Source organism: Berghia stephanieae, chromosome 5 (assembly GCF_034508935.2).
Source record: "Berghia stephanieae isolate SIO BIC M18660-M18661 chromosome 5, UCSD_Bste_1.3, whole genome shotgun sequence".
In the NCBI taxonomy this organism is placed as follows: domain Eukaryota; kingdom Metazoa; phylum Mollusca; class Gastropoda; order Nudibranchia; family Aeolidiidae; genus Berghia; species Berghia stephanieae.
In genome coordinates, this window is record NC_088364.1 from 41,645,798 (window position 1) to 41,655,722 (window position 9,925).

General features: G+C 33.8%; 1 protein-coding gene across 1 annotated transcript in view; it reads right to left on the reverse strand.

The window, feature by feature from the left end:
• Nucleotides 1-2,353, reverse strand: part of LOC144972938 (phosphatidate cytidylyltransferase, photoreceptor-specific-like) — a 28,085-nt gene extending 25,732 nt beyond the window's left edge. Inside the window, exon 1 of the mRNA XM_078914775.1 lies at nucleotides 2,091-2,353. The gene's annotated coding sequence lies outside the window, so the exon portion shown is untranslated. The remainder of the gene's footprint in view (nucleotides 1-2,090) is intronic.
• Nucleotides 2,354-9,925: the final 7,572 nt, after the last annotated feature.

Sequence of the window (9,925 nt, forward strand, 5' to 3'; positions counted from 1 at the left end):
GACCGGACTATCCCAACCTGGATCCGAAAGGAAAGGGAGGCCATCGAGTCTGGCCAGGAAATTACGTACTGTACTTGTGGAAAGCCGGACGATGGAGACCTCATGGTTGCGTGTGACAGGTGTTTCGACTGGTTTCACTGCAGGTGTGTCAACCTGACGAGGAACCAAGCGAGGCAACTGAACACTTTCATTTGCCCATCCTGTTCTCACTAATCTTTTTCTTTAATCTCCGCAGATGACCTCTTTCTCACGGGATGTGACCCTCTTCCGGGATTTCCTGCGATTCCGAGAAGAGATGCCGAGAGCGGCCGGCAGGCGCTCTCCTCCGGGACATGACCCGGAGCACGCGATTCGGTATCGCAGGCAACCCTGGAGAAATTCCACTAGACGCTCGAGGACTCCTCCAATCACCTCGAGACTTGGGAATAGATCCCGGACCTCCCCCGTCGCCTCTAACTCTAACCAGGAATGGAGGCCCCGTGACCGCAGGAGACGGTCCCGCTCGCCCCGTCGGGCCCACAGAACGAGTACCCTGGCCCGACAGAGCCGCGGTCGGCCTCCCAGCAGGCATAGGAGGGAGGACCTAGAGCAAACCGACAGCCGAGACAAATCTCGCCGCCGCCGGAGGGACTTCCGCAGCCTGCGGAATCAGCTTAAGAGGGCCAGGCAGGAGCTGGCCTCCCTCCGGACCGAGGCGGCTGAGGTCACCCGTCTCCGGGAGGAGAATAAAAGAATGAAGGAGAGAGAGCCCTCGATGGAGCTGTCCCTCCACAGCTCTGTCTTAGACAGCTAGGTGCTAGGGCGAGCAACCGTGTAAATAGATTTATTTTTGCCCCAGCCCCAGGAAAGGGCTTTCCTTTCATTTCAGCCCTAGGTAAGGGCCTTCTTTATGTTTTGTTCGGCCCTAGGAAAGGGCCTTCATTTTATTTTACCCCCCCTTTTTTTTGTTGCTATGCCCTAGATAAGGGCTTCTCTCCTTTAGTTCACTGTAATACCGAGAGCTCCAGAAAGGTGCAGGTGAGTACCCCATATCCAGCCACCCTGCCCTTTTTGAGGGGGGAGCAGTGTAGGGATCTCTAGCCGTAAACAATCGTACGGCTAGTGACCTTGGCAATGGTCATTCCTACTTCCGCTCTGCCTCGTCCCGAGCTGACCCGGCTCATATAAAGCCGAGTGGACCTCTCGATTCACACACTTACTTCCACACTTACCTACGACACTTACCTACACTTACCTACGACTCTTACCTACTACACTGACTTCCAGACTTACCTACTGTACACTTACTCCTTACTTCAAGCTCTACACTCACCAGATTCCACACTCTTAGACGACATTTACTTCTGGACACTTCATTCTCTACACCTACTCCTTTACAGACTCAGACTCACACTTACAGACCTTCTCTTGATCTATCTACCATTACGACTAGATTCAGGGTAAGCTATATTTTTATACTTTAACATATCTAGTTTTAACTCAGTAATTCCGTGATTCATCCTAGCCATGGAGTCCTACAGCCAGAATACCGAGTTCTGGCAATCACGGTAGTTACTACAGACTACAGATTCTTCTTACATAGGTTTGTCTAAGTCTAAAGCTTTAGAGAAGTCTTCCATCTAGAGATAGAACTACAACATTCTTGCCAGCCCACTGATAATGATACAAACAAGAAGTGATTGCGCCCCCCCCCCCCTCTCTCTCTCTCTCTCTCTCTCTCTCTCTCTCTCTCTTTGTCCCTCTCTCCAATTTTATTTTTATCTTTATTCGCTTTAAGTCTATAATTCTAAACTTAAACTGGATTTATTTTATAACAACAGTTCTTCTCTATCCTTGGCCTTGTATTTTGTAAGTTCAGATTCAACAATTATTTTTTTATAAAAGAGAGTAAACATGTAAATTCATTCCATAACGTTTACAAATTGATTATTCCATTTACTCTATGGTTAATTTAACAAATCGTAGCAAGATACGAGTGCAAGTAATAATGGATGAGATGAGATGAAGAAAGTGAAAGGAGTTGATCCCAAGCCCAAGCCCAAGCTCATGACTAATTGACTATGAATGACCACCAAGTCCAAGTAACCCACCGTATGTTTTTCGGTATTGATGATGCCCATCTCGGATTCTCTGATAGTGTTGGCAAGGAATTTTGGATGCCACGTAAGTCTTGCAAGTTAGCTTAGTCAACAATCAAAAGTGATCATTCATTCACACATCAGCAGGCACAACATAACTATAACTCAAATTAATAGATTGAGAAAATAGGGTCATAGTGCACTCTGCAATACGAAACAACTTGCAAAACGGAAACTGCTCGTCGTGTTTTCATAATTTAGCATCCCATTTTAATAAGTAATTATTAGTTACCGATCGATCATGAACTTTTTCATTACCTTACCTTTGTGCCAAACGTCACGCGAAAATGCTGTGATAATAGGCTTAGCACTAAAAGAAATATCACAGCTAAAAATAACGAAAGCTTGCATGTCCCCAGTGCTTCGTTGAACTATGTTCCATCACGAAGTCGAGATCAATACATCGATTGACATATATATATATAGATTTGTCCTGTGTCTCGAGTCAAGAAACCTCTTGAAAGTGGCTGACAAACAAATATATTTGTTTATCTAATGATTAACTATATAAAATGAATGTGGCTTAATTCAACGGATTAAAAAGATACATGGCCAAAAAAAATGCGATCGAAAGCATATTAATCTCAAACCTTTTATGCAATATATTTAAGGCATTCAAGTTGTTCAATCATAAGAGCGAAGAAGAAAATCTAAATAAGATCATTGGTCGTCTCCACTTCTTCTAAAATTATTATTCTCAACAACAAAATTATTTCTGAACTCCCAGTCATCTGATATGCTATATTTGGCAGACAATCGCCGACTTCCACTTGGATGGAAGAAATGAAACCATGCGTGAGAAAGGGTAGAATCCTCCTGGGTGATAACATCTCAAGCAACACGCTCTGTGTCAAAAATGAAAGTACTTTGCGATATACTAGAGTCCTATCCAAATCCAAAGGGTAGCAAGTAGTTGCTATTATCTGTTACACGCTATAGGAATCTACTTCATTTTTTTTTTCATGCAACTAGCTTCTTTCCTTAGAACATTATACTCGAGTTAAGTTTGTATTTCTTAACATCGAGCAAAATCTCTCAATCCAAAAAAAAAACTAGAGGTGCCTAAATGAGTCAATAAGATGGAGAGAAAGATAAAGTGAGTAAATGTGACTCATATATAAGGGAACAACACAAAACAAACGACGTTTCGGCCTTTGGCCTTCTTCAAGTAAACACGAAATATGTTATATTATGTTATATGTTTACTTGAAGAAGGCCAAAGGCCGAAACATCGTTTGTTTTGAGTTGTTCCCTTATTTAGAGTCACTATTACTCACTTTATCTGTCTCTCAATACATGCAGATAAGTTTGTTTTCATAAACGGAAAGTAATGACTGTCATCAACAAAGGGAATAATTAGAACTATTAAAAGGAAAAGTTTGATTTTATCTGCTGTTTTTTAGTTGCTTTTTTTTAATTGAGGGGATGTCATTGATCCACTTGTGTTTTCAGAAATAGGTGTATTATTATTACTATTATTATTATTGTTATTATTATTATTATTATTATTATTATTATTATTATTATTATTATTATTATTATTATTATTATTATTATTATCATTATTATTATTATTATTATTATTATTATTATTATTATTATTATTAATCATCATCATCATCATCATCATCATCATCATCATCATCATCATCATTATCATCACCATCATCACCATCATCATCATCATCATCATCATCATCATCATCATCATCCTCATTATTATTATTATTATTATTATTATTATTATTATTATTATTATTATTATTATTATTATTATTATTTTATTTATTTATTTTTTATTATTATTATTATTATTATTATTATTATTATTATTATTATTATTATTATTATTATTATTATTATTATTATTATTATTATTATTATTATATTATCATTGTTGTTATTATTATTACTATTATAATAAATATTATTATTACAATTACTAGTGGAGAGACCCGCAATATTTGAGGAGAAATAAAGGCTATTAGGTACAGGTAGTCATCTATTATACTTATTATACTACTGTGTTGTGGAAATAAACATAGATCGAGACGACTTTTTTTTTAGTCAAGGGGAAATAGAATTACCCTTAATATAAGAAAAGTTGCCAGGTTACTCGTATATCAATCTGTAACACAAAATAGTTTTATCACTTTAAGATTTGCCGGTAATTCTGTGCTCGATGATAACAATTTAACATTGGCTTTACAAAAAAAATTGACAGCCTATCCTATTTTATAAGAAAAGAAGAGATAGATTATTATTACTTGAGAGCATCAAAAGGGGTTTAAAATTAAGAAATCGTTTTCTTTGTTCTTTTTTTATTTTTTGTTGTTGCGGATGAAGATATCAAGATAGATTTAAAATTACATCACTTTTTGTTGCGATGTGCTAGAATAGCGTCGAATCAATTATACTTATACTCGCTTGCGAAATGAAAGCCAGCGGTCTTTTTAGGACTGAGTAATATGACCCAGCATATTTTCTCAATATTAATTCGAGTCGATGGGTGATAGAATTAGGCTGAATATATAAAGGGTTTGCAAGTTACTCGTGTATAATATTTTTTTTTTTTTTTTACGTTTTATATTTATTAGATTTGCCAGTAATTCTGTGTTATATGATAAACATTTAACAATGGCAGTAGGGAACAATATTATTGATCCCCAATCCTATTTTTTTAAAGCATAGATATATTATTATTATTATTTTGATTATTATTATTATTATCATTATTATTATTATTATTATTATTATTATTATTATTATTATTATTATTATTATTATTATTATTATTATTATTATTATTATTGTTATTATTATTATTATTATTATTCAAACGGCAGCAATAAGAGACATCCAACGTTTGTCGTCACTTTGCCAGCTTACTTTTATCTTCTTCTTATTTTCATATATATTCTTATATATAGACACTACATATCCGTATGTGGATATTGATCTAGAAGTACTAATGTAAAGTCAAAAAAATGAAAAATCGAGATAATTTGAAACAAATAGATGAATAGATAAATATTAGTAAACAGGTTAGTAATAAACCATAAAATAAATGTATTATTGCATATACAAAATTCATAAGTAAGTAAATAACCCCCCCCCCCCCCCCAAAAAAAAAAAAAATTAACAAATTAATATATACACCTATAAATAATAATCAATGATAATATAAAAGGAGAGAAAAATTAGGAAACACAGATTTGATATGACTTAATAACCCTGTTACACTCATAGAGGGATTTTAAACAGTACCAAAGAAAGTTAGACCTATGTATTTTCTTTTACAGTATTCAATACTATCTACAAAATCGCTGTCTATAAATATAGGTATTTGCACGGGTAACAAGCATTATCATTGATGATTTGTCAATTGACAATATTTTATTATTATTATTATTATTATTATTATTATTATTATTATTATTATTATTATTATTATTATTATTATTATTATTATTATTATTATTATTATTATTATTATCATTATTATTATTATTATTATTATTATCATCATCATCATCATCATCATCATTATTATTTTTATTATTATTTCATTATTATTATTAATATCATTATTATTATTATTATTATTATTATTATTATTATTATTATTATTATTATTATTATTATTATTATTATTATCATTATTATTTTTGTTATTATTATTTTGTTAAAATCATTATCATCATCATCATCATCATCATCATCATCATCATCATCATCATCACAATCATCATCTTTATTATTATCATTATTGAAATCATTATTATATTTTTTAAATATTAGTATTAGTATTTTTTAAAGTCCTTCAGAGCCACTAAGTTTATCATGGCTTCTATAACGAGAAACAGACAATAGCAATTGCCTGCTACCTTTGGATAGGACGCTGGACTCATAGTACTTTCCATCAAATCAAAAATACCCAGAGGAAGAGGGAGAAGAAGGAAGAAGAAGAAGAATGAGAAGAAGAAGAAAATCAGGAGAAATAGGTGCAGGGGGAAGAGGTGATGGAGCAGAATGGGGAATAATGTATGTGTCTATTTATATGTGTGTGTTTGTGTTTGTGTAAAGGAATGGAGCGGTGAGCGCTCTTAACCAGTAAACATTTTAACGGAACAGTATCAATTTTAAACAAAACATCCCAATGAAACTGTTCTATCCCTGTGATCAAATTAATTTTCACAAATCTTATAATATGCTGGGGGGGGGGGGGGGGAATCGTACGTTCAGCCCACTGAAACAGGATCCCAATTTGAAGGATTGCAATGCTTTATATAATATTTCCTTCTAATTGCCATCATCATCATCATCATCATCATCATCATCATCATCATCATCATCATCGTCATCATCATCATCGTCATCATCATCATTGGACTTTGTCTTCAGCCAAACCGATCAAAACATAATCCAGGATCTAAAGGTTGAAGAAAATAACATGTCTGATCAACACTTCGTTAATTTTGTACTCAATGTTGAAAAACCTACACGTGAAAGGAAACAACTTGAATACCAACAAATTGAAGAACATTGTCTTGGCTGGTAAAAAAAAAATACATAGAGGGTTAGGACCTGTCATCTATTGAAGAGTCCGAATAAACTATCGACGATAAAATGTCCGCGTGGAACAAGTCCATGATTGAAATACTCGACCACAATGCTCTTACACAAATCAAACAAACAACAGTTCGGCCTAACACACCATGGCTCTCCGCCACAATATCTGGTATGCAAAGGAAAAGAAGGAAAGCTGAAGCAAAACTGAAAAAGACCAAATTGACAATCGACCAGGCAACAAAATCTGCAACAAAGCTATCAGATAAGCAAAAAGAACATCTATAAGGGAAACGATAGCTGAAAACAAAGGAAATAGCAAACATATCTGGAAAATAGTAAACGGACTCATGAAATAAAAGAAACCCGTCTGGGCAACCAATGGCTCCTCTCTCATTGCTGACTAAATTTCCACCTGCAACTATAAACGAAATAAAGCCCAGTCTAGACTGTAAGACCCTTATAACTAGCGCCTAGTCTCAAATCTCAGCTCTCATTTAGACGATTGTAATGCAGAGACAATACATCATGTGTTCAAGTTTTCAAACGACTTATCGACCAGGCCACTCAACTGAAACTGCTCTCCGTAGGATACACAACAACCTAATCAGGTAACTTAATCAGAAGGAGAATGTAGCGCTAGCTCTTCTCGACCCAAGCCCTGCATTTGACAGAATGGATTACAGATGCACCGACTGTAACACTATTTTGGGGATAAAAGGCGCGGCACTATAGTTTTCCCAGCTACATATTCAACCGTACATAGAGGATTTCAGTAAACGGCATTCTCTCCAAACCAACTGTGCTCAGTGATGGTGTCCATCAAGGATCTGTGTTAGGCCCAAACCTCTTCTCAATGTGCATTGATCCGTTGAACGATGTGTTGTTGACTCGTGGTGTCGACCATCATTACGATGCCGACGACACGCAACTTTATTGTCCAATGTCTCAATTACCTTGTCATACTTAGTTTTAAAAATCAGGTCTTGGGTGTCAGTGAACAAACTCGTGTTCAGTGACAAGAACTTATTGTGTTCAGGAAAAAATGTAAAACTGTCACGAAGGAGAACATTATGATAAATAACATCATGATTCAAAGATCTCTCTAACTGTCAGAAATTAGGCTTTTATTTAGATGAATTTTTGGACATGCAAATACACAATTATGCCAAACCATCCACTATTCGCTCAGAAACATTGGACATGTACGGAACCTCATTGACAAAGTCATATTCAAAATGCTCTACGGGTTGCCAAAAAGCTCGATTACAGGACTGCCGCTACTCCAAAATAAAGCTGCCCGTATTGTTACGAAAGAAAAAAAAAGTCAGATTACATCACTTCAATATTGCAGTTGTTGCACTGACTTCCCGCGGAGAAGCGGATTGCTTACAAACTTGATGTCTCTGTTTTAAGTGCATCCATGGCACTGCTCCCAGCTACTTATCATCTCTTCTTTCTATCTACAATCCGAACCGCTATCTCCGACAATCTACTTCCTTGTAAAGTAGTCTTTCAGTCATTCGGCCCTGGGAACCGGAGTTTATCTCGGTTTCTATAGCGTGAAACGGACAATAGCAATTACTTCATTACACAAATTACACACACATTACTTTATTACACAAATCTATCGCAAAGTACTTTCCGCCAAATCTAACAGACTCAACTAATTATTCACTGCTGAGTGGACAGGGGATTCAGAAAATAATTTCGACTGCACTCGGATCTCGGTTCCATTGTGTGTGAAGTGAGTGCTCTATCAGCTGAGCTATCGGGACCCCACACTTACTTGTACATTGACTGTTTGACCCCTCGAACTTTTCACAACGTGCTTTCACACATTCTCCTCCCTCTGTGTGAATGCCCTTACAGCAGACATCAGACACAGTAACTCCCTGTCCTCCTTTAAAACTTATCTCAAGACAAGAGTGCTTACTTTACGGGTTTTTAAAAAAGTGGTAGTAATGTTATATATATGAACTTTTCTATGGACATTACTAAGGATTACGCCGACTGAAGACGTCTAAAGAGACACAGAAACGAATCGTCTCGGCCACAAAAAATGTGAGTGACAATTTGCATTCTATATATATATATATATATATATATATATATATATATATATATATATATATATATATATATATATATATATATATATATAAAATATTTCAAGTATGATTATGATATCAACTTATAAATAGGAAATGGTCGCATATATGCAGATATTTTTTTTTTTGTATTTGTATAAGCGCTTCCGAGCACTTTTGGAGGAAAAGAGCGCTATAGAAATTATGAATTATTACTATTCTCATTATCAAAGGCCACATTAACCATCACGATCACAACCCTAACAATCACCATCACCACTACTACCATTACCACCACCATCATTACTATAGACAAATCCAGCAACAGCGTTTCCTTAATTACTATTCTGTATGTGCTTTATTCAATTATCTAACCTGCAGGTGACGATGACAATGATGACGACGATGTTTATTTATTTATTTATTACCACTACCCCCATCACCACCACCACCACCACCACCACCACCACCATCATCATCATCATCATCATCATCATAATAATAATAATAATAATAATAATAATAATAATAATAATAATAATAATAATAATAACAATAATAATAATAATAATAATAATAATAATAATAATAATAATAATAATAATAATAATAATAATGATGATGATGATGATAATAATAATAATAATAATAATAATAATAATAATAATGATAATAATAATAATAATGATAATAATAATAATAATAATAATAATAATAATAATAATAATAATAATAGTAATAATAATGATGATGATTATAATAATAATAATAATAATAATAATAATAATAATAATAATAATAATAATAATGATAATAATAATAATAATAATGATAATAATAATAATAATAATAATAATAATAATAATAATAATAATAATAATAATAATAATATAATACTTATTATTATTATTATTATTATTATTATTATTATTATCATCATCATCATTATCATTATATCATCATCATCATCATCATTATTATTATTATCATCATCATTATCATTATATCTTCATCATCATCATCATTATTATTATTATTATTATTATTATTATTATTATTATTATTATTAATAATAATTGCCGATATCGATGACAATGCCTATATGATAACGATGACGATGATGATGAT